Raw genomic sequence first — 26,273 nt, forward strand, 5'->3', positions numbered from 1 at the left:
TGAACCAATTTCAATTGGCGGAGTATTCTTAGGGGAAGACCTAAATAAAGTGAGTTACAATAATCTAGTTTAGACGTGACCAAGGCATGGGTAACCATGGTCAAGTCAGAAAGCTCCAAAAAAGGACGCAATTGGCGAACTAGCTTCAGGCGGGCGAAAGCGCTTCTCGAGATTGCAAGAACATGAGCCTCTAGAGTCAAGGCCGAGTCTAGGAGAACACCGAGACTACGGACTTGAGTCTTTAAAGGGAGTACAACTCCGTCTAATATCGGAACATTCCCTGTTTCCAACTTAGTTCGATGTCCAACCACCAGCACCTCTGTTTTATCTGGGTTTAGTTTAAGTTTATTCTGCGTCATCCAGGTCTTTACTGCTGTTAGACAATAGTTTAATGGGAGGATGGCATCTTTTGTATCCGGAGGAAAGGAAAAATAAAGCTGGGTATCATCAGCATATTGGTGAAATCGAATTCCAAACCTCCGGATGATCTCTCCTAGCGGTTTCATGTAAATGTTGAATAGCATCGGTGAAAGCACCGAGCCTTGTGGAACTCCACATGATAACGGCTAGGGATCAGAACTAAAATTCCCAAGCAATACTCTCTGTGATCTGCCCTCCAAGAACGAGCGGAGCCACTGAAAAACAGTGCCTCGCAAGCCCATCTCGAAGAGGCGGTCTAGCAGGATTTTATGGTCGATCGTGTCGAACGCTGCAGAAAGATCGAGGAGAACTAGTAAGGACACATTCCCCTTGTCTAACTCTCTCCGAAGATCGTCTACTAAGGCCACCAATACAGTCTCAGTTCCATGACCTGGCCTAAAACCAGATTGAGATGAGTCAAAGTAATCCGTCAGCTCCAGAAAACTCTGGAGTTGCGCGGCTACAACTCTCTCAATGATTTTACTTAAAAAAGGTAAGTTAGAAACAGGACGAAAACTGTCTAAACAGGAAGGGTTCAAGGAAGGCTTTTTTAATAATGGAATAACAATTGCTTCTTTTAAGCTTCCTGGAAGGTGACCTTGCTGGAGGGAGGCATTAATCAACTCACTGATCCAAATTGCGAGTCCCTTTCTGGACTGTTTTATAATCCAGGAAGGGCAAGGGTCAAGTAGACAAGTGATAGGTCTCATCCCTTCCAAAAGGTTATTTATATCTGCTGGGTGTACGATCTGAAAAGAGTCTAAGGTGGCAACACAGACATGAGTGGCAGGGAGAGGGTTGGAAATTATAATATTCTTAGTGTCAAGGTCGAAACGGATCTGAGCAATTTTAGTACTAAAGTACGTGGCTAGTTCTTGGCAACGAGAAGCAGAATGATCAGGATTCGGCTTATGCTGGTCTTGGTTAAGTAAATTCTTAACCACCCGGAAGAGTTCTTTTGGTCGGCCATCAGCAGATGCAATGGTGGCCGAGAAAAAGGTTCTTTGAGCCGTAATTCTAGATGACATATAGTGTTTCAGAAAATTTTTTGCCTGAAGATGGTCGCAGGGGCTCCGTGTCTTCAGCCAACGGCGTTCTAAGCCCCTATAGGTCCGTTTCATATCAGCCAACTCCTTAGAGAACCATGGGGCAACTTTAGATCGAGAGTGTGTGAGAGGGCGTAACGGAGCAATAATATCTATAGTTCTGGATTGTGGCTAAGCAATGTATCACAAGAGTACCGTGGCACCGGTGAACAAGAATCCCTGCTGTGTGGATCCTCTCCTGTGGCTCTGGTTCTATGATGGGCACAGGCCACATGGGAAAGGGATACTTGCAGTTATGGCCATGTGTGCAAAGCAGATTCACCACCAAACCATGCAAATATCTCTGGAGTCAATTCAGCCTTTGCCATTCACAGTACATAAGCTGGCTTCTTTACTTCTGCATACTTCAATAATGCCCTTTCCATAGTAGGGTACTTGTTAATTGATTAGAAAGTGAATTCTCATGTTCAGCATATGTCTAAACAAAAATACAGTTGCTTCTTTGTTCCGTTCTGGCAATTGATAAGAACTGGGGGAGGGTGTTTCCCCTTGATATGCTTCTGAGTTATATAAAGCAGTTGGTTATTCAGATTTTCCATTTCCTCCTCAAACCTACACAAAACCAGAGTCCTAAATGATGGATCTTTTTAAAACGTGCATTATAAAATGCTCGTCAGAGACAGAAGTAAGCACCATTATAACTGTGCTAGGCTCCACCAAGGTTTCTAATCAACTTTTTCTTCTTAAAAAGCAACCCTAAGTGAAGGTTAGAACATGTGTCAGCATATATGCCTCTTATTGCATCTTTGCTGTGTTACATTTTTGCCACCTTTGTTTTAATGAACTTTTGGTACTGGAAAGAAAAAAGAAAAAATGCTGAGTAGTCACTCTGAGTATGCGTTTACCTTATTTGCCTTCCACTACTGAAACCCAAGCCTGCATTTTAGAGATGGAACCCATAACTACCTTTCTTTCCCAGATGTATCCTTCTTACATATCTTACATTTCTTAAAATGCTAGCTTTGCTGTGATACAGCTAAGGTGTTATTTTGCAACCTTCTTGACCCAAAGAGCACTCCTCAGTAATAAAACCATTATACTTGGTTTGTTGTGTATATGACAATCAAACAAAACCTCACACAATTTCTTTAAGAAAAGAAACAAGGAAAAAAGAACAAACCAGAAATTTGCAAAGTACTAAAATAAAATCATGCATACCTTCCCTGCATGCGTATATTATTATTTATTAAAAACATTTATATACTGTCCTTCAATTTTTTAAAAAATCAGGGGCATATACAAAGAATATCAGACAAAATGCATTAAAATCCTAATTACAATATTGTTATAGGATTGGGGGAATGTTTTAGATTATGTCTATGGGTTCCCCCCAAGCCTGCAATTCTGTAATAGAGAAACCTGTTAAACTGATCAAGCCAGTTTCTTTCTTAATCTGATGGACCTGATTTACATGTCTGAAGATTTGGTGGAAAGCAGATATGTTGTCATAGAAACAAGGATAGCCCCGCCCCCATTGGGGCAGGAGATAGATTTTGGGTTTATTATGATGTGGAGCTGGAAAGACACAGAGATATGACTGCTCTCTGTGCTGAATCCAAGGTCATGGCTTTGGGGGTGTCTTCCTGGAACCCTAATGGGGAAGCAAGATCTGCAGGAGTGTTATTGCTGTGACCCTCTCCATTCCATGCTCAGGTTGTCTGTAAATAAAATTGCATATCTTAAATACATCACAGTCTCCACTGACCTTCATTCCAGGAAAACTGAACCTTGGGTAAATGCAGGAACACCTGGAAGTCTCTCAATGCTCAGAGATTAGGTATGTGCTACATTACATTAAAAAACAAAATTACAATAACTCTTCACAGTAGCAAAAAACAAGTTAATAAAAACCATTGCTAAAAGCTGTGTAATGAAAGATCAGCAAAAGTTTGAGTGAAGAGCTAGGACTTCAAGATGTGCAAAATGATGTCATTAATGGTGCCTGTCTTACCTCAAAAGGGAGATGATTCCAAAGGCTGGGAGCTACAGCAGAAAAAGTTCACTCTCAGGTTGCTGCAAGATGTAATTGTGTAAGCAGCAGGACAACCAGGAAGCCCTGATTTGCAGTTCCCAGTGAATGAACAATCTATATGGGGGAAACTGTTGCATCTTCAAATCAGAGAGGGTACTTGGGAGCAATTTATATTAATGCCCTATTGCATTTCACCAATCCACAGCCATGTCAGAATCTCCAGCCCTATCCGCTGGAAAATCCTGCATTCAGGAATCCATTTTCAGAGTCTCAGATTTAATGGATCAGATTTGGACAAAAATAACAAATCAAACTGGAATGACATAGAACAGTTCCTAAACAGATCAGACTGTTTCCATACAATACAGATACACAAGAAAACTTGTGGTCACGGTACACCCCTACACACACACACACATGTGCAGTTGCTTCCCTGCTTGAAATTCCTCTGCTGATTCTCCTAAGCAGGAAGTCAAATTTTGCCTCAAAATGTTGCTTTAGTTAGTCCCAGGTCTTTTCAAATTGGCCTACTATGGAGGGAAGTTTGAATCAGTCTCGAATTCCTGAAAGCAGTTCCAGTGCACATAAGTGGCAGTTGACACCCATACCACACCTTGACCAACACCCTGTATTAATGTTTTTAGGTTTTGGGGTCTATAAACAAAAAAGTGCACTCATTTACTGAAGCTCCTTAGCTTCCCTCAGAGTTTCTTGGATCTTTTGCTTGACCGGCAATCTTCACATTCACTTCAGTATTCTCCTTTCCACAAAATACAGTGGCAACTCTTATCTTAACTTTCATGTGGACTACTGGGAAATTCACCAAGCACAGCTTCATTGTAATTTTTATTCAGTTCAGTGAAGCTTATTTATAAATGCTATCTTGTGGGTTGTACTCCATACCTACAATATTTCACTAACTCATCTAAGAATATTTTCTTCACAGAGTATCAGAATCTATGACTTAGTTGCTTAGCTGCTGGAGTATAAATTGGATGATGATGATGACGATAATGCCAATGAGATTTAAGTAGCTTAGCTGTGCATATATTCCATCACAATTTGTAGCACAGCAGCTAATGTACTCAGCAAAGGAGCATGGTGAGAGATCTTCTTCTGGCCTTTGATATAACATTTTCACCCTACAGGGACCATAAACCTGTCTCAAGCAAACCTCTGACACCACCCATAAAGTGATATAAAGCCCTACACAGCCTACTCAATGTATTGCCACTTTCTGTAGGAGTCTTCCTGCCAGTTATGATCTAGTATGGGGAACTTGCTAGAATCTCTTTCATCGGAGAAGTGCAATAGGACCTTTCTGCACTGACCAATAAATCATGAAATCTGTTGGCGGGAGATTCTTCCCACCTCAATCCCAATCTACAGGCTTTTAGGGAGCAATGCAAGGCCTTTGTTTTCAGGAACTCTAGTTTTGGTTTTTCATTTGTATGCTCCTCATTTACATTCTAACATTTTGATATGTTTATATATTTTCATTTAAAATGTTATCCTGCTGGGACATACATTTTTAATGGTGCATAAGTTGCATTGATAGGCAGATTTGTAGAAGATGATATATAAATTAATAAATCTAATTAGAGAAGTCCACTCAGCAGCTGCACAATGCTATGTCTGGGAGCAGGGCCACTGACATATGGGCAGAAAGGATCTGTTTCTACCAGGGCAGAGGCCAGCAGGGGGCCCAGACTCTTAGCTTTCCTTTTTTAAAAGAAGTAAGTTTCTAAATGCTCTGGAACAAACATTGTACTCCAAAATGTGACCTCCTCCAATTTCTGTGAAACATGATCTTGGTAGGCACGCACAGGAAACCATTTTAGTGATGATAATGATAAATTTATTTATTTATTTATTAGATTTGTTAGACGCCCATCTGGCAGAGGTTAATCTGCCACTCTGGGTGACGTACAACAAACTACAGGACAATCCATGTAAAAACAATTCAAAAAGCAAACAATATAAAATTTAAAACTGAATAAACCCCCACGGAACTACCCTCTGCCACCCTAACCCCCTTCCCAAGCCTGGATAAAGAGCCAGGTTTTCAAGGCCCAACTGTCGGAAGGCAGAGCTGGGGTCCCAATCCCGGGGAGCTGGATCCCGGAGAGTTGGGAGAAGAGTATTCGGATGGATGGCAGAGGGAAGGGGAAGGAACTTCCCCCCTTTGGAGCGAAGACGAAACAGAGGAACTGCCAGTGATAAGGTCGCTTAGCAACGGGGAGCCTGAGCCCTCCCTGGACATTCTCACGCCTCCCCCTCTTTCAGGCTCAGAGCAAGAGGGGAAAGAGGGAGGGCTGCTCACAGCCGAAAAGCGGGGAGGCAGTTTACCATCAGCCCCTCCCCTATCCCCCATCCTGGAATCGGAAACTTCAGAAGAGGAGGGGGTGATGCTTCCCCCCTCACCGCGCACACGCAGACAGCTGAAAAGACAGGAGAGAAGGGGGGGAAGGCGGGCAGTACCTGAGGGGCAGTTAAGGAGGAGCGAAAGATTGCGCGCCCGTTTGGCCCCTTCTTAAAGAACAGGCGGGAAGAAGTCCCTTGCTCTGTCAACTTTCTCCCAATGCCGCAGGACCTGTATCCCTGTATTGCTTCATGAGAAAACGCAGTCTTTGTTTGGACATTACCCTAATAAAACACGAATTAACTACAGCCGTTGGTCTGGTTCCTGAGTCACATCCTGGGCCGGACAGCTTGACAGAGCCACCTAAATCACCCTCAACGCTCTCTTCACTTGACTGGGACAAGATGTCAAAGGGAGCAGCGGGGGGTACGAACCCCACTTCTGAGACGGAAGAAGTGGAACTCTTGAGGACTAAGGTAGCTGATTTGCAGACGGATGTTCAAGCCCTGCTAGCAGCAGTCAAGGCGCTGAAGACGGATAATCAAACCTTGAAGTCCACGATAGACCAGATGCGAACAGCCCCTCCAGCTGCCGTAGTAAAGGTTCCCATTGGATTGCCCCCAAAATACGCGGGACAAAGTGATCAGTTGGCAACCTTCGTGGCTCAATGTGAGTTATATCTGGATGTCAGGCACACGGAATTTCCAGACGATGGGGCTAAAGTAGCTTTCGTGATTAGCCTCCTGGAGGGAAAAGCTGCAAAATGGGTGACTCCGTATCTCGTGAGAAAGGATACTGTCTTAGGAAGGTACAGAGGATTTATACAGGAGATGACCGAGATGTTTCAAGACCCGCAAAGGGCTGAAACAGTAGCACGGCAACTAGGCACTCTAAAGCAAGCTAAAGGGACTGTTTCCGAGTACACTAACGCTTTTAAAATTCTGTCCCAGGAAACTGGTTACAATGACGCTGCCCTGATGTTTATGTACCAGAGTGGATTAAATGCTGAAATCCTGGATGAGTTGGCCAGGACCTCCCCCCCCCGCTGACCTACCACGGCTCATCCGGCTATGCCTACAGATAGATCACCAGATGGAAGGAAGGCACCTGGAAAGGAAGCAGGAGGTCCCGAGATACTCAGCCTCGGCATCCCGCAACAAGACCCTTCCCACTGCAGGGATGGCAGGTAATGCAACTGAGGGACAGGGAGGGGCTAGGCCAAGACTGTCGGAAGAAGAAAAGGAAAGGCGACGCCGGGAACATTTATGCTTTTATTGTTCAAAGCCGGGCCATGTGGCCAGAGACTGTGGACTGAAAGGGGGGAAAGCCGAGCCGTCGGGAAACTAGAACACCCAGTCCACGTGCAGGCCGGTGGACTGGGGACAGCATTGTATAAAGGCCCCCCAACGATCCAACCTCCCTCAAAAGGGGTGTTGGTCTTGCCTATTCAGATTACAACTTCCAGAGGAGTGGTGTTTAATTCCACTGCCTTAATTGACAGTGGAGCCTCCACAAATTTTATTGATGCAAAGTTAGTCAAGCGTCATGGAATTTCCCGGTGGAAACTGGACGCTCCCCTAGCTGTGGAGACTATCGATGGGAGACCCCTGAAGTCAGGAGGGGTGACACAAGCCACGGAGGAAGTGAAACTTCAAATCCCTGGGCACGAAGAGTTCATTTCGCTATACGTGTCAGATCTCTCGAACTTTGAGGTGATTCTGGGAATGCCCTGGCTAGCAAAGCATGAACCCAAAATAAGTTGGAAGGAGGCGGTGGTGTGGTTCACCTCACAGTATTGCCAGGAGAACTGTCAACCTGAAGGAATCAAGAACACCCTAGCGGGGGCAGTGCAAGAGATCGAGCAAGTGACCCTGCCGCCAAAGTATGAAGAATTCAAAGATGTGTTTGATGAAAAAGAGGCAGAGACTTTACACCCCCACCGCCCTTACGACTGTGCGATTGACCTAGTGCCAGGAGCCAGCATCCCATCAGGGAGAATCTACTCTCTCACAGAGAATGAGAGGGAGGCCCTGAAGGAATTCCTGGATAAAAACCTGAGGCGAGGATTCATACGCCCCTCACAATCCCCTGCTGGAGCGCCACTATTGTTTGTGAAAAAGAAGGGGGGGAACTCAGACCCTGTAACGACTATCGCGCATTGAACCAGATCACCATCCCCAACAGCTACCCGCTGCCCCTGATCTCAGAGTTGCTGGACCGACTGCGCTCTGCAAAAATCTTCACGAAGTTGGATTTGAGAGGAGCGTACAATCTGATCAGAATGAAGGAGGGAGATGAATGGAAAACAGGATTCTTGACCGCTTACGGACAGTATGAATACCTGGTCATGCCGTTTGGGCTTTGTGGAAGTCCAGGAATTTTTCAAAAATTCATGAACGACGTGTTTAGAGACTTGTTGGACACGTATGTAATCTGTTACTTAGATGATATCCTGGTGTTCTCAAAGAACCAGGAAGACCACGACCAGCATGTGAAGACGGTGTTGAAGAGACTGAGAGAAAATCACCTGTATGCTAAATTAGAGAAATGTGGATTTGACCTCAAGTCTCTAGACTTCCTTGGATATCGAATCTCAGCGGAAGGCGTGGAGATGGACCCAGGGAAAGTAAGCTGCATATTGGACTGGGGCCAACCTGTCACCAAAAAGGATGTACAACAGTTTTTGGGGTTTGCCAATTATTACAGAAAGTTCATTCCAGGGTTTTCCAAATTAACAGCTCCTTTGACTGACTGTTTAAGGGGGAAGAAGTTTCAATGGACAGAGAACGCCACCGAGGCCTTTGAGGAGCTGAAGAGAAGGTTTGCTACTGAGCCCATTCTGCGCTTTGCTGATCCGAACCACCCTTTCGTAGTGGAAGCAGATGCTTCAGATTTTGCCATCGGGGGGGTCCTGCTACAATTAGACCAAGAAGGGAAGGAGCTGCACCCCTGTGCGTACTTCTCTCGGAAGTTAAAGCCTGCAGAGAAGAACTACACAGTTTGGGAGAAGGAGCTGCTGGCCATCAAGGACTCTTTTGAAAACTGGAGACAATACCTAGAGGGGACCTCTCATCGAATTGAAGTGTGCTCCGACCACAAGAATCTTGAAAGCCTCCAAACCACCAGAAAGCTGAACCAGAGACAGATAAGATGGTCCGTGTTCTTCACTAGGTTTAACTTCCAGATTACTTACCATGCCCAAGCCAAAAACCAGAGAGCGGATGCCTTATCCAGACAGCCACAATAAAAAGAAAGTGAATCCGAGGACCAGCCTCAGTACGTAATCCCGCCAGAGAAAGTAACGTTGGGAGTATGCCAGCCTTCATGGGAAGAGGAACTCAAAAAGGCACAACAAGAAGATGCAGACATGCTAAAATATCAGCAGGAGACGGGACAAGGTCAAGACTCAGAAGTAACCTTTCACTGGAGAAATGGACTGTTATGGTTCAAAACCGCCAGATATGCGCCAGAAGGGGAATTCAGGCTCAGAATCCTACGCCAGTGTCATGATTCCATCACAGCGGGACACTTTGGGATTTACAAGACCATTCAGAACATGGCCAAGGACTTCTGGTGGCCTAAAATGCGTCGGGATATTGAGAGTTATGTAAAGTCCTGCTCTGTCTGTCTGCAGACAAAAACACAAACAGGGACACCAGCAGGACTGTTACAACCGTTGCCTGTCCCACACGAACCCTGGAAGGACCTCTCCATGGATTTTATAACTGATCTACCCAAGTCCCAAGGAATGACAGCCATCTTAGTAGTGGTGGATCTACTTACCAAAATGGCACACTTTCTTCCTTGTGCAGGGGCCTTAGAGGCTAAAGAAACGGCCAAGTTATTCATAAAAGAAGTCTACCGGCTGCATGGATTGCCAAACAGCGTAGTCTCAGACCGAGGAACTCAGTTCACAGCCAAATTTTGGAGAGCAATGTGGAAACAGTTGCAGATGGAATTAAAACTCTCCTCCGCCCATCACCCCCAGACAGATGGGCAGACGGAACGCTTGAACGCCGTTTTGGAAAGATATTTACGAAGTTATGTGTCCTATCAACAGACTGACTGGGTATCATATTTGCATTTTGCAGAGTTCGCCTACAACAATTCTCTGCACTCCAGCACTCAACAAACCCCGTTCTTTGCTAATTATGGATTCCATCCTAAAGTCTTTCCAAGCAGCTCAGAAGGAATGCTGGTACCGGCAGCTGAGAACTTCCTTAAGGAATTGCAAGCGGCGCAACAGACACTGAAACAGCAGTTAAACGAAGCCAAAACGGAGTACAAGCGAGTTGCTGACCTGCACAGGAAGGAGGGCCCCCCCCTTCAACCGGGAGACCAGGTATGGCTGTCCACCCGCTTCCTCCAGATGCCGGGCAAATGTAGAAAATTACAAGACAAGAGGGTGGGTCCTTTCGAAATAGAAACTCAAATCAATCCCGTGGCGTACCGACTGAAGCTGCCTGACACGTTTAAAATACATCCTGTGTTCCATCGATCCCTCTTAACGAAAGCCGCCCCTCCCAGTGAGTTACGGCCGGAGGAACCTCCCGGAGCTCCACTCCTGGTAAATGAGCAGCTTGAGTTTGAAGTTGAGGAGATTTTAGATTCCAGGATCAGACGCCACAAGCTGCAGTACTTGATTCACTGGAAAGGCTATGGGGTGGCTGACAGATCATGGGAAGATGCAGCTGATGTGCATGCTCCAGAATTGGTAAAACTTTTCCATCAACGTTTTCCCCACCGTCCCAAGCCAGACAAGGGGAGGGGGGCACAGCCTGGGAGGGGGGATGGTGTCGGAAGGCAGAGCTGGGGTCCCAATCCCGGGGAGCTGGATCCCGGAGAGTTGGGAGAAGAGTATTTGGATGGATGGCAGAGGGAAGGGGGAGGAACTTCCCCCCTTTGGAGCGAAGACGAAACAGAGGAACTGCCAGTGATAAGGTTGCTTAGCAACGGGGAGCCTGAGCCCTCCCTGGACATTCTCACGCCTCCCCCTCTTTCAGGCTCAGAGCAAGAGGGGAAAGAGGGAGGGCTGCTCACAGCCGAAAAGCGGGGAGGCAGTTTACCATCAGCCCCTCCCCTATCCCCCTGGAATCGGAAACTTCAGAAGAGGAGGGGGTGATGCTTCCCCCCTCACCGCGCACACGCAGACAGCTGAAAAGACAGGAGAGAAGGGGGGGGAGGCGGGCAGTACCTGAGGGGCAGTTAAGGAGGAGCGAAAGATTGCGCGCCCGTTTGGCCCCTTCTTAAAGAACAGGCAGGAAGAAGTCCCTTGCTCTGTCAACTTTCTCCCAATGCCGCAGGACCTGTATCCCTGTATTGCTTCATGAGAAAACGCAGTCTTTGTTTGGACATTACCCTAATAAAACACGAATTAACTACAGCCGTTGGTCTGGTTCCTGAGTCACATCCTGGGCCTGACACCAACGAAAGCATAACAAGGAAGGTGCCTGATGGAGGTCAGTTGACAAAGAATTCCAAAGTGAGGGAGCCACTACTGAAAAAGCTCTGGACAGTGTATGTGCTGGGGTGTTCTTTTAATTATTTGCAAAAAAAATTGCATATTATGTCGGAGAGTGGCGAAACTGGGAATGGAGAGACTGAGTGAGCCTTTATGTGTGTTTGAATCTTTGCTATAGATTATACCATTCCTGCAAATTAGTCAGACAGAGACTTTAAGCTTTAAAATAAGAAATAACGATTTTATTCTGGAAGTACATACTTGATAGGAAAGAGTTCTACATCTAGCTAACTAGCTAAGTTGGAGATGCAAACACTAAGCCTAGTGTTTGCCCTCATGTTTGGAGAGAGGGAGAGATAAAGAGAATGTGTCTGCTCTTCCTCTCAAGAGAAAGAAGAAGGAAGGAGGGAAGGAGATGTGGTCAACATCCTATGCATATCAGTCTAGCAGGAAGGGAGAGACAGCAGGAGATCAAAGGATAGGTATTAGCCTAGCAATCAGGAGGTCTCCTCTCTAACTACCCTTTTTAACCCCATGCAGTCTCAACCCACAAGTTGGAGTTGAACCACATATTCCAACATATTATACATTTTATTTATCAAATATTTTTGAACAGAAATAAAAAGGTGTATATGTAGCTTAAGATGCCATTATACTGTGTTATAATTTTCTAAATATCAGGAGTCATACAAGTTTAAATTTTCCTGGGCTGTTGACCAGGGCAGTTTATTTGTCCAATTCATAGCCTGTTTTGAAAACCTTCCCAATGTGACACTTTAAACCTATACTCGCTTTTCTGGGAGTAAAGCTGCAATTCTAATCCCACATACCTGGGAGTCAAGCCTACTGAATTCAAGGGAATTTACTTTTAACTAGACATGGTTAGGATTGTGCTGTAAATCAGTGGGACTTTTGAGTAGACATAGCATAGGATTGTGTTGTTAATCCTTCTCTCCACCCACCTAATCCTATTTTAAGGCAACTAGGCAGGGTTTCCTCAGCTTCACTGCTGTTATTTGACAGGAAACTAATACTGTTTTTTTTAAAAAAAAATGTTCTGCAATGACCAACTGGTTTTCACCATAAGGTGGGACCAAAATTTGAGGCTATGCCTTGTCATACCCCTTGGAATGGGCAGGGTTTGGTGCTCCCAAGTATGAGGTTTAAATTAGCTTCCTGCATTTCTCATTTTGCCCTGCAAATGTCTTTAAAAATATGTGGCGCTAATTCAACCCATCACTTATATCTCACCTCTTTATTCCTGGGTCCAGCTGAAGGGCTACTACAAAACTTTCTACCCTGCCTCTGCCAGAAAGGGCAAGGCATAGAGAGCTGGCATATGCCCAGTGATGGCCATTTATATATCAGTGGTAGGGCTGGGTCCCAAGACTGTCACAAAAAGACAGGTTGCTCTCCATGCACGCACGCGCACATGCGCGCACACGCACACTTCTGCCTACCGTTGACCTGTTGACTTATCAAAGCAGCTCACAGGACATTCTGATGTAACTACAACTCTACATAATGTTTTGTAAAACTTGTATCTATGATAGCTCATGCACAATATAAGATGTTTATCATGCATTTTTTTTAATGTAACAGTATAGGCAGTTAAAATCCGTTTCCCCAGATTTCAAATTAAACCTTTTAGCATTAAACCTCTATAAAATGCCTATGAGGCTACGAGTTATTATTTTTCCTTCCACAGGTATTCAACAAGTAGTGACCTAAGTGAAGAATTTACATCATAAATTATTATAATTTAGAAAAACAAACAATAAAGAAATTTCCCCCTTCTTATTCATCTGCTAGGTCCATCTCTCTCTCTCTCTCTCTTAGACACAGGGAAAGAGAAAATAAAGGGCAATAGAGCAATAATACTGGTCTTAAAAGATAGATGCAGCACATCCATTAATTCACTAATCATTTGATTCCAAGAAAACCTTGACATTTGCATGATAACAATGGATACATATGCTTTAATGAAAACTGCAACCAGTGGATAGGTTTCTTATAATTTATACTGAAGAGGATTTACAACCACTCCCAATATTTCCACGCTCATAAGATGCTTCACTACTGATCTGACTCTAATCTTTATCTGAGAAAAGAAAAGATTAGAAATATGTCACTGATAAAAGTAATTGATAGTAAATTAGCAAACCTAGAATGCTGAGAGTTTTACGGTTGTGCACCAAGTATACAAAGCAGACTCAAGAGTAACTAGAGGACAGAAGGTATTCAGTGATTGGTATGGATGAAGAGGTGGCTGGTGATCATGAAAAAAATGAAATGGACTGCCTTCAAGTCGATCCTGATTTATGGCGACCCTATCAATAGGGTTTTCATGGTAAGCGATATTCAGAGGTGGTTAACCATTGCCTCTTTCTGAGGCTGAGAGGCAGTGACTGGCCCACGGTCACCCAGTGAGCTTCATGGCTGTGTGGGGATTCAAACTCTTGTCTCCCAGGTCATAGTCCAACACTCTAACCACTACACTGGCTCTCACTGTGTGGTGATTATAATACTGACTATTTGACTCCTAATTTTTGCAGTGATTTTGCTTGCCTGGGTTAACAACATAGTAATAGTAAACTTAATTCATCTGCGTGTTGTATGGAATATATAAAATAGCTAGCAGGCAAGCCATGGTTTTCATTATGAGTTTCTATCTGAGACACAAAGGTAGAGCAAGACATAGCAACATATTAACTTACAGCATAAGGAAATGAACAACAGCCTTTCTCTGGTACTATTTGAACGGTAGCCAGTTGCTATGTCTTGCTCTACCTTTGTGTCTCAGATAGAAACTCATAATGAAAACCATGGCTTGCCTGCTAGCTATTTTATATATTCCATACAACACGCAGATGAATTAAGTTTACTATTACTATGTTGTTAACCCAGGCAAGCAAAATCACTGCAAAAATTAGGAGTCAAATAGTCAGTATTATAATCACCACACAGTGAGAGCCAGTGTAGTGGTTAGAGTGTTGGACTATGACCTGGGAGACAAGGGTTTGAATCCCCACACAGCCATGAAGCTCACTGGGTGACCGTGGGCCAGTCACTGCCTCTCAGCCTCAGAAAGAGGCAATGGTTATTTCCTTATGCTGTAAGTTAATATTAAGCATATTTTGATATCTTGGAAGATTGGGTCCTGCTGACCAAGAACAAACTATTTATTATTGTAATCCTACTATTTCCTTAAGTACGGTGTCAGCTGCCCTGGAAGACATTGGAGTATGGGAGATGGTCGTGACAGCCCTCATAGCTAGGTTGCCAAGTCCAAAAAAATGCATGACATTGTGATTACACACACACATCATACTACAGTGAGCAGCAGTAAAAACATAGTACCCAGCCTGTTAGAATGAGCTGAAAGAGAGCTGGCTAAAGGTGATGTAGTTGTCAGAATGTTGGGATTTGGCTGGGGAGACTGCTTGCCTGCAGTCCTGTGCATCATTAACTTGGAGTAAGCTTCATTGAACTCAGCAGTGCTTTCATTTGACTGCATAGATTCAACTTATGAAATACTGTGAGCTTTAACGAAAGATCTTCAGCCAGCTACAACACAATATTTAGCTTTTTAATGAGAAATGCAAACAATCTTGTTAAGGGTTACCATTTAAACTGCTAGCAGGAAGTAGGAACTTCATCAAAGGAATGTCCAGCCTCGATTATTTTCCTCATCCTTTGTCTTCCTCTGTGTTAATCTGTCACATACAATATTAAAACTTGAAAGCCTCATTATCACCTCTTTCATTTTCCAGAGCAAAGAGTGTCTGTCAATTACCCTTATGCTCTGGCAGATGAGGTAATCACTCCTGCTCTGAAAAAAAGAAGCCCTGGCGCACACATATACCTTCCTGCTCAACTGCCAGTACCCTAGGCAGCCATGGCTTACGAATTCAGGGTTATCTCATTCTATACTTACAACTCCCCTGTTAGGAGTGGGCAGAAGGCATGGTAGAATCTCCTGGGGGTACTCTGGGTAACTTGCAGCTTTTTGACTCCCAACAGTCTAACAATAGCAACAACTAAAAAGCTTCCCATCCCTTGCAACAGTAGGTTGCTGAAGAAGACTATCTGAGGGAAAACCAGGAATGGCTTTTTGTGTGAAAGGCCATGCAGCTTGCTTCTGGTGCTGATCACACATTCCTGGAATGACCATGTGCTCACAAGCATCCTCTTTAATGTATGTCCTCAATGTATGTCTTCCTGCATGAGTTGCTGTTTTGCATCTGGCTCTGGTTGGTGGACCTCAGGAGTCTGATAAAGAACAAAAGTAGATCCCCCAAGTTTGAAGGCTGTTCAGCTCGGCCTAGGCTACCCAATGAACTTCATGACTCGGGGATATGAATCCAAGTCTCCCCAGGCCATAGCTATTAAATCCATCACACTGGCCTTCTTTCTCTTCTTTGCATTAAATAAAACATTGTTTTGAGTTGTTCAGCAATTTCTAGATGGGTAACCATGTTAGTCTGTTGTATTAAAAAGAAAGGACCATTCCAGATTAACTTTTTACTGAGCATTCTTCCTGCTTTCCTTGCATGAAGCTTAAATGGAAGTTAAACTATGTCTGGTCTTCACTGAACATTCATTTTGATTTGGTTCTGGGGTGGTTATACAACATTGAGCATTCATCATTCATGCATTCATTGTGATTTGCTTGTGGAGTGTTTACACTTCTACCTGTTCATTTGCCATTCATTCCACCCTTTTAAATGCATTTCTTCATCACTTTCCAAACTGCACAAAGGCAGTGTTTTTTTAAAGTGGATTTCTTGTACTAGGGCAACAGAGCCCTTTAATTCACACTGGATGTGCCAACCTAAAGTTCTGGTATGCAATTGAATCATTCCTGCAAAATAATGACTGTCTGGAAGTGCCCAAAGAGACTTGTGGCAACTCAAAGACTAACACATTTGTTATTTCATAAACTTCCATGGACTACAGTCTACTTCATCAGGTCATGAAGTGTTATTCTAAGTCTTTAAGATGCCACAAGACTCATTGTTTTTGTTCAGCAATAGCTGCCTAAGAAGACAAATTTGGGGACATGTTGTGTGGGGAGGGTATAATTTCATGAAAATGTTTCTTCTGAAAATTACTGGGTCATTTTCTACATTTTTGTTTATTTCACTCCAGCTATATGTACCATTCAGTTGGAAAACTCAGGCACAGAAACTGCTATTGCTATTGCTATTGCTATTAGTAGTAGTAGTAGTAGTAGTAATGTTGAAACCACTAAGAAAGACAGCCACTATCAGTAACTCAGTACTCATCTACAATGAGCCAGTGAACCAGTATTCCTATCCAGCAAACCCATGATTTAGGGTGAATTTATGCACTCGATTTTAATTGGTAAAGAGAAGAAGGCAAAATTTTCCTTGCATTAGCAGAAGACTCCAGTGGGACTGGGGAGAACAACTGAGGAAAAGCATGGATGGGCAAGGAGGAGTGATTGTTACTAACTTCTTAGACTTAACATTGCTGAAAATGTGTGCTAGCAGCTGATTTACTATAGTATGGAGCACCATCTAGCTGCCAGTGTACCTTCCCAGTGATGATTCAGAGATGTTACAAAGTGCTGCTTGTCCTTGAGTAGCAGCACTGTTTTCAAAAGCATTAACACTAATACTTAATATCATATAATATTTTAAATATGTTCTTCAAAGTGCTTCCCATACATTACTTCAACCACCCTTACACCAGCTCAGATAGATTAGCCAGAATGAAATATTTCCATATTGTAGATGTTTTGGACTCCATTTCCAATCGGCCTTAGCCAGCATGGTCAATTGCCAAGAATAATGGGAGATATAGTCCAAAATATCTGGGGGGCTCCAGGTTGGGGAAGGCTGCTGTAGATAGATGGAAGGGCTGAAGCAGACATATACTGGTTTGTCTAAAGATTTACTGAATTCATTGCTGAGCTAGGGACACCCTGGATTTCATCTAATACTTATAGCCATATATCAGCTCTCTTGAAACAAGGAGAATCAAAATAAAACATGATAAAAATAAATTTATCCCTCCTTTCCTTCAAAGAGTTCACATTGGGGGAAATTGTTTTTCCTCCCCCATTTTTATTCTCATAACAATCTTGTTGCTGATCTCAACAATCCTCTGAGGTAGGCTAGGCTGAGGGATAGTAACTGGTCCAACAAGGTCACGCAGAGTTTCATGGCTGTGTTTGACGTTCTGTCTTGTAAATGTTGTTATTAATATTATTATTATAAATTTATTTATACCCCGCCTTTCAGCCAAAGGCACTCAAGGCGGCTTACAAAGAAAAATAAACACAAGTATAAAAATACATCAATGAAAGCAATACAATTTACAAAAATTAAACTAAATAACAAATAACATTATTAAGAAAAAGAATGTCCAGGAAAGAACCTCAGAATTGAAGAGCTTGTCTTAAAAAGACATCCATCCTTTTTCCTGCAATGTTTTGCATCTCAGTGTCACAATTCCCTGAAGCCTGTTCCAACTGAGGGTGGTGGCGGCTCCATGGTCTCTTTGGTGGCGCCAGTTCCTGCAGCTTGAGTCCCAACGCCCACCAGTGGTGTGTCATGGGAGCCGGCGAGGATGAAGCTGCAGCTGGAGGAGGACGTGGGGCTGCCGGGGGAGGAACACGGCGTCATGGGCACAGGCTGCACTACCAAGGAAGAGGAGGTGGTGTTAGCAGGGGCAGCAGCTCCCAAGAGGCAGCAGGGTGACTCTGGGCACTCAGTGGGCTCCGGTAGCCCATCGAGTTCCATGCTCCGCACTTTGTGCAGCTGCTTCCACCTCCAGTCTGAGCGCAGCTCCCTACTGCTGCCGTCCGAGTCTCTCGCCAAAAGCTCTCCAGCAATGCCGCCTCCAGCGCTCCCAGTCCCACCGGTCCTCACAGACTTCGGGCATCCATGTTGATGATTATGCCTCCCCCACATAAAAAATAATAATATAAGCTTTCTTAACTTTCATGTGTTTGGAAAGGGCCTTCTGCTCTACCTAATCAAAGTTCCTTCTTGATGCAGGAAATTCTGAGCTAGAGATCCCTACCCAATGGATGTCGAGCCTCTGCTTCAGGACCTCAGGCAAGGAGAGCACACCACCCCTCCAGGTAACTGATTCCATTGTCAAACTGCTCTTACCATTAAGAAGTTTCTCCTAATGTTCAACTTCAGTTTACCCTTATCCTTTTCCAGTACCATTTCTAGCTATGGTTTTCAACCAAGCATTTCTCTAGGCTTCCTAAAATAAGTTTTCCTGAAGTCCAAGGCACATATTTGATTGCACATACCAGAATTACATCATCACTGCCACCTCCCTGCTACTTTAAACTCATTGGCTAACTTTCTCCTAATGGTTAGGATCAAGTCAAGTATAACTAATCCTCTTGTTCCTTTCTCCACCTTATGAAAGTAGCAGTTGTAAGCAAGGCATGTCAGAAATTTGTTGGAGATTCCCTGCTTAATGGAGTGTTTCCCAAAAGATAGCAGTGCAGTGGAACCACTACCACTGATTCTTGCTTCCTTGAAACACCATCCACATCTTCGCCGTGGTCTGTAGCAGAATCCAACCACAATGTTGTTTTTATTTATTTCTCTACTTATTTTTATCCAGATGCTCTCTACAGGGCTGTCTTGTTCACTCTGTTGAATTTCTGTGCAGGAGTACATTTTTTTATATATGTGACTCCCCCTCCCTTTACATGCAAAGATGAACCCACACACAAAATAGTTAATTTAAGGAGATAGACATACACACACACACACACACACACACACAAATCACCTTACCTAGTTGCAGAAAGCACATGTGCTTTACAAAAGTTGCTGAGGTGACAAAATTGTCAAAAGTTGATGACAGCTGTTACTAAGCTACACTAATGTATACTTTAATTGTGTAGATTGGTACAGAGAGTTTGTGATGCAGTTGTTTCTGACATTGTCTCTAGAAGACTGAGGTATAATGGAAATTGTTTATGGGTTCATGCAGTGAAGAGACAACCCACTCCCCCCAAAGATAATATATAAATGCTAGAAGGATAAAAGACCTGGAGATCTTCATAAGAAAAAACTATGATTCACAAGGAAAGCCAGACTCTGGCTGAGAAAGATGCTAACATAATTTTCAGTGAGGAAACAGAAGAAAAATGGTTTCTAAGTATCTCATGAAAAACAATGTATTAGATTTGGCTTGGCTTCAGCTTGAAAATGAAGGGAAGCAATGTCTGCACACTGTTGGTTAACATCACTGTCAATAATACACAGGGCTTGTGTGGAAAGAGTTGGCAATATTACCAGTGATTAGTTACTGCAGCTTTAAAATCAGTTAGAAAAATTTGTCTTATGTTTTCCTATCATATGTTTGCAGCACAATCCAGAGCAGCAGTGGTAGTCATAATCCTCCATTACTAGCATCTACTGATTTACATATCAGTTAGGGTGGAGGTTGTAGGGTTTTGCATAGTGTTACACCAAAATAATTCTGGGGTTTTTTTCAACCAGTCTCCATCAATTAATGAGAACTGAAGTGGCATTCAAAAATCATCAAAGGGGAGGCAGAATGTTTGTGAAATTCTCATGAGTGGGGTGCAGGATTTTTGGTGTACTTATCTTAGGTTTAAGGTGGCCGACAAGTGTTAGTGAGTGTGCTTTCTTTCATTGTAAAAATCATTTCTCTGGTGGTCTGCAGTCTCCAGCCTTCCCAGATGCCTGTGCTTCCTTAACACATCATGATAACTTAGGCTAGGCTTCCCTGTATCCATTGGAAGCTGGATAGCCTGTCTATGATGCTCTGACAATTGTTTGTTGTTATTTTTGTTAGTGAAGTTTTTTTTTTACTTTTAAAGAAAGTGTATATATATTTTTAGGGGGACATTAACACCAGAGAACTAAGAGGCAATGAAACAGACTGGATGAAGGCTAGAACACAAGTGGTGAAAGACATGCTTTGAGGCTGATTGGGCATGAGTAAAACATTATAACCATGCCTACTGTGTGGCAGTGAGGGCAGCGAAGAAGGCCCACTTCTCTGCCTCCATCACATGCTCAAATAACTGTCCAGTGGAACTTTTTCATATTATCAGGGGTCTGTTAACATAAACTCCAGGAAATGGAGTTTTAGATCCTTTGGAGGCTCACTGTGATTTGTTTGCAAGGCACATTGAGGGTAAAGTAGCTAGTCTCCATAGCAATCAGTGCCCCATCCACATCTAGTGTAGTTCCCAGTGAGATATCCAGTGCAACATCTGCTGCAACTTCTTAGGACAGGTTTCAGTTGATACAGCCTGATGACGTGGACAAGATGCTTGCAATGATGCAGCCAGCAATGTGTTCTCTCGACCCTTGCCCTTCTTGGTTTATTAAAGGTTACTGAGGGAATATCACTGAGTGGATCCAGGGTGTGGTCAATGCGTCTTTGAAAGAGGGCTTTTGATACAATTGATCATGGTATCCTTCTGAGCAGACCTGGTGAGATGGGTATCAGTGGAACAATTTTACAGTGGTTCCGATCCTATCTCCAGTGTCGTTTTCAGAGAATAGCATTGGGTTATCGTCTTTTGGGCCCCTGGCAATTGTGCTGTGGGATGCCTCAGGATACCAGTTTGTCCCCAATTCTTTTTAACATCTATATGAAGCCCTTAGAAGCAGTTGCCATTAGCAGTACTCTGATTATAATTAGCTGTGTTTCTCTGTATCATCTGAATTGGGAGAGACCATTCAAGCCCTGGACAAGTGCCTGGACTCAATGGTGGGCTGGATGTGGGCCAATGAACTGAGTCTGACTCCTCACAAGACAGAGGCACTGTGGGTTGGTGGTTCCTGAGTTCGGATAATTGGTCAATTGCTTGCTTTAGATGGGGTCCCTATGAAGGAGCACGTTCGTAGTGTGGGGGTGTTCCTGGATCAGTCTTTATTGCTAGGGGCCAGGGGACCTCAGTAGCTGGGAGTGCCTTTTACCAGCTTTGGCTAGTACAAAGCCCTACACAGCTTTGGACCAGGATACCTGAAAGATAGTCTAACCACTTATATACCTAGTCAGCCACTGTGCTCTGCAAGTCAGGGCCTCCTGCAGATATCATCTTATCAGGAGATCTGCTCTGCACAGCATAGGAAGCAGACCTTTAGTGTGGCACCAACACTTTGGAATTTCCTCCCCTTAAATATTAGACAGGTGCCATCTCTGTAATCTTTTCAGCATAAAGACCTTCCTCTTTCAAAAAGTCTTTTAAAGTAGAGGCCTTATCCCCGTGTGTGTCTATGCTAGAATTGCTTTTGAAGAAGTATTTATGTTTATTTATTGAAATATGTTTTTCAGATGTTTTGTTTTAACATGTTTAAAGTCTTTTGTTTTTAAGATGTTTTATAGTGTTTTTGTTTGCTGCCCTGGCTCCTTCTAGGAGGAAGGACAGGATATAAATTTAATAAATAAATAAATAAATAAAATAATAATAAAAGGAATAACTTCCCTTAGATCTTCAGTGCCTAGTAACCAGGCTGCCCAACTTCCTGTGTTTCAGTTAAAACCCAGGGGACATAAGATAACACCTGCCATGGACATATTCAGATTAGAAAGCATGGACAGCTGTGGAGGCACCAGAGCACCGAATAAAGACTTAATATAGAGAAAAATGAGCACCACCCTTGCAGTGATAATATAAGCTCAATCTCATACTCACGGAAATTCTGAATAAATTCTAAATTGTCCTGTAAATGAGGCAGAAAAACAACTCTTTTTTTAGAGGGTAAGAAAATTTTTAAGAACTTGGAGAAGTTTCAGAGTAGCACCAGTTTTGATCTCCTCTGAAATCTGGAACAAAATCATTTTAATTATACAGCCACAAGAGTGGCTGTATACTATAGTTAGCATGGATATTTCGCATTCTGCAATGTTAAATTGAAAACACCCCCATGCCATTCTGATGCTTCTCATAAGCTCATTTCAAAACAAAACCTTACAAAACATATAGTCCTGAACTCAGAAACGCTTGCTTAACAACCCTCTCAATTTTCATTGTGATACACAAAACAGTCAGAGAGAACAGAGAGTTCAAATTGTAAAACAAGAGGGGGGGAAATCCAGACCCCTGTTGGACTTTTTTCTGTCAATGGTCTCATAACTTGTTGAAATTAATGAAAAATCAGCCATCTCCACAGAGTACCTGCAATCCTGTTACTGACCTTGCGCCATACTTTGACCTTCATCTTCTGCAGTTTAAAAGTTAGAAAAATGCCTGGCTGATTTTTAAATAATTTAAGAAATTTTGCCTTGAACTCAGTGATAATGTTGGGCATGCTCAGTAAGAACCAACTGTCTGTGTTCTAAAAGCCAGACTCGCAGCTGCTGGGCTTGCCTAATCAGAAGGCCACACCCACACCAGACTTTGATTTCATGTGAGACAGTCATGGCTTCCCCCAAAGAATCCTGGGAAGTATACTTGGGAAGGGTGCTGAGGGGAGACTCCTATTCCCCTGACAGAGCTCCAGTGGCGAAAGTGGTTTAACAGTCAGCTGCTCTGATTGAAGCTCTGTGAGGGGAACAGGGCATCTTGTAGCAACTCTCAGCACCCTTCACTAATTACACTTCCCAGGATTCTTTGGGAGAAGCCATGACTGTGTAAAGTGAAATAAAGGTCTGGCCAGGGACAGCTTTGGTTTAAATTTGTGTGGGAGACTACATGTGCCTGCTGTAGAATAAAAAGGTGGGGGAAACCCTGAAAAAGAATGATACTGTTCACAATGCTTTCCTTTTGGAAAAGAAAGAGGCTTCCCCTCTGCCCAGTACCCACACACCCAATCTCCTCCCCTCCTCCCCCTCCCATACACTCAGAGGCATGTGTTACCAAATTCTTCCAAGCTACACAGGAAGTGGATTGGACTGTGAAAGACCAACCCAAATGGTGTTTGCATTTTGACCAATTTGTAGGGAGGAGAGAGAGGAGGTCAGGTCTCCTGCTCCCCTGGTGCATTCACTATAGCTGCCCAATTTCCCTGCTTTTTAAAGTTTGATAGAAATATCTGTTGGCTATAGGTATGTTCTTAAGCTGCAAGATTTTTTACCTATTAGTGAATAATAAAGTATTAAAAGTATTTCAAGTGTGGGAATTTTGCTGGTCATTTTCACTTGCTAATATAACCCAATGTCCACCATCAGAGACTATTTTTAAAATAAAGAAAATGATTTTCTGCCACACATTTTTAGCTATTGTAATGAAAAATGGTTTGCTGATGTTTTAATGATACATGGCAAAAAAGCTAGCAAGAGGATCTTAGCAGTGGTAGCCAGTGGCATTGTCCACAGCCAGCTACTTAATGACACCTCATTGGCTGCTGTTGGGAAACTGATTACATCATTAAAGGGATCATGATTCTGACCCAGCATGGCAAATATGTATGTTATATAATATTATCTGAGCCTCTTTTTTGTCTTCATATAGATCCAGTACTTTAGTCCAGGGCTGACTTAAATTAAAAGCTTTCTCCTTTAAATGTAACAATAAAATGCTCTCAGCTAGTGTATACGTTTTATTACTACCTACTATAGTTTTAAAATGCATAAATCATTTTTAATTCTGGTAGATAATTAATTAAAAAGGCAGTTCTCATCCACAGTTTGTGGAACAATTAAATAAAATACAATCAGCACAATTCTTTTCCGATACTTCTACAGGTAATAAATTTCATTCCTATTACTGTGTAGGAAAGGCTTCTGCCTAGGGGTTTAATCCTGTTTTTCTCCCCATTGATGTTGGCTTCACATCAGCAGTACAAGCAACTGTGATTGCAAACATCTTTCTAGGACTTTTGAGTGCATTCCTAGCAAGGTCCATCTCTTGCGGCCCCAAAGTACTTACAGATTGGTTGCTCAATGCCCTTTAAGCAGGCAATTTTAGCTATCAAACTATACAAAAGCCTAGAGAAATATTCCGTCATCTCTTCACCTTGCACTGCAGAACAGCATGTTCTCTAAAAGCAATACCTTGTATTTCAGAATGTTTGAGAGAATTAGTGCAAGGAGAACTAGAGTATCTACTCCCATGATAGAATTCAAGGGATTGTTTTCTTAAGAAGAATGGAAAGACTGTTGCATGTTCTGATTTAATACAACCAGCAGACAAAAAATGGACTTGGATAAAAGTCTGTAACTGAGCAAGTAAGGACCTAAGTCAGAAGCTGCCCAAGTGAAATGTGATCGCCAACTATTCCCTTATGTAACATCATTAAAATATTGACCTGAAGAATAATAGACCACATGCTTTAATGTAGGTTACATTGATTTAGCATGAGATAACCATTTCCTCTTCCATTGCAAAACATACCACTAATCAATGAAATCTACATTTTCAATCATTGTTTTCTTCCTGACTTTTCAATAGAATCATTCAGAGTCTTGCTGCATCCTACTTCTAAATGGATGAGTAGACTGCAGAGATTTATCAAAGGAAGTCAATTTGCTCAGCATGTCAAAAATAGAAATTTCTGTATGGCTATATCTGGTGCCTGCACAGAGTGACCCTTGGACCAGGACACCAAATGTGTTTACTCAGGAGTACATGTCCTAGATTTCTATGAGTCTCACTTTCAAATAAGTGTGCTTCAAATTGTTGCTTAAGGGGATAATCGTGTAGCTAACACTCACTTGCACATTTCTTTTGTCCTTTCTAATGTGCAGAGGGTAGGATCACCAAGCCAGATCTCTCTCATCATATCAATGGAAGAAAAAAAGGTTATCTTAGCTGCCACTTGGACAGTGGCACTGTGACAGCAAGGAGCCATCAACTCCTTTTCTGTGTTGAGCTGGCAGATCAGAAAAGGAGCTGTCAGACATCAAAAATGGAGACCATTGTCTTGATGCATCAGATTAAAAGAAGTGCAGGCAGTGGGGCTGGAATTCATCACAAATAGGTCAGACTTCATATTTTCATCAGATAATGTTGTGTTCAAAAAGTGTCTTAGATTGGAATGCTCTACCAAATGAGTTTTTTTTAAAAAGAAGTTCCCACTCAGTTTGTACTAGGGGAAAAACATAATCTGAATGCATGAGCTTTAACATTTCAGATGCTAGTGGAAGACATGGCTACTTTAGTTCATTCATATTGAATGGAGTCAATTTAATCATTTGATTAGTCAACTGACTCCCTGGACCAAAAAAAAAAAAAAAAATCAACCCAGGGCATTTATATAGCATGGCATATTAAAGTGAGCCTTGTATTGAGGTACCATTATCCTGGAGCCAGCTAGCCCCTCTTGCCCAGAAATTCTTAAGTAATGATCTGTACTTAAGAGAGAATTTGGTGTCAAAATATGTACCTACCAAGAGCTGCATGCTAGCACTAGTCTGTAATGTAGGTATGTGTGATGTGGATACCATCTGAGTGAATCAAGAGAGTAGGCTATAAGAGAAGCTTTATGGAGATTATGAGATTATAGTCCTTTTGGAAGAGATAATTAAAAGGAAAGGGAGATTAATTTCTGTAATGTATGAAATATAATAGGACAAACAGAATCTTTGCTTTTTTGTTTGCTGTACAAATCAATGCTGTTATGTGGTGTGGCTAGCAAACTATCATCACTACTTTATTTCTTTCTTTATTAGATTTATATCCCACCTTTCTCCCCAGTAGGAGCCCAGGGCGGCACTTTGAATTTATATGTAGAAAATCCAGTATTTGGGAACTGTCAAGATAATAAATAACAAAGCAGGCCAGAATACAGAACATGAGGTGTGGTTCCCCCTCCAAAGGACTTTGGTGTGCAATCGAACTCTTTAATTAGCAATTAGGCAGACATTAAGGTTTGTATACAACGTAGCAGTAAGAAGATTGTTCTGTCAGTGCAAGCACTTCTGTCTGCCCAGTAGAACAATCTCATCTCTCCTCCCCCTACACACTGTTCTAGAGGTTCTTCAAAGCCTCCAGAGCAATGGGGGGGCAGGTGGCATGGGGGAAAGTCC

This window comes from Rhineura floridana, chromosome 9, assembly GCF_030035675.1.
Source record: "Rhineura floridana isolate rRhiFlo1 chromosome 9, rRhiFlo1.hap2, whole genome shotgun sequence".
NCBI classification, from domain to species: Eukaryota; Metazoa; Chordata; class Lepidosauria; order Squamata; family Rhineuridae; genus Rhineura; species Rhineura floridana.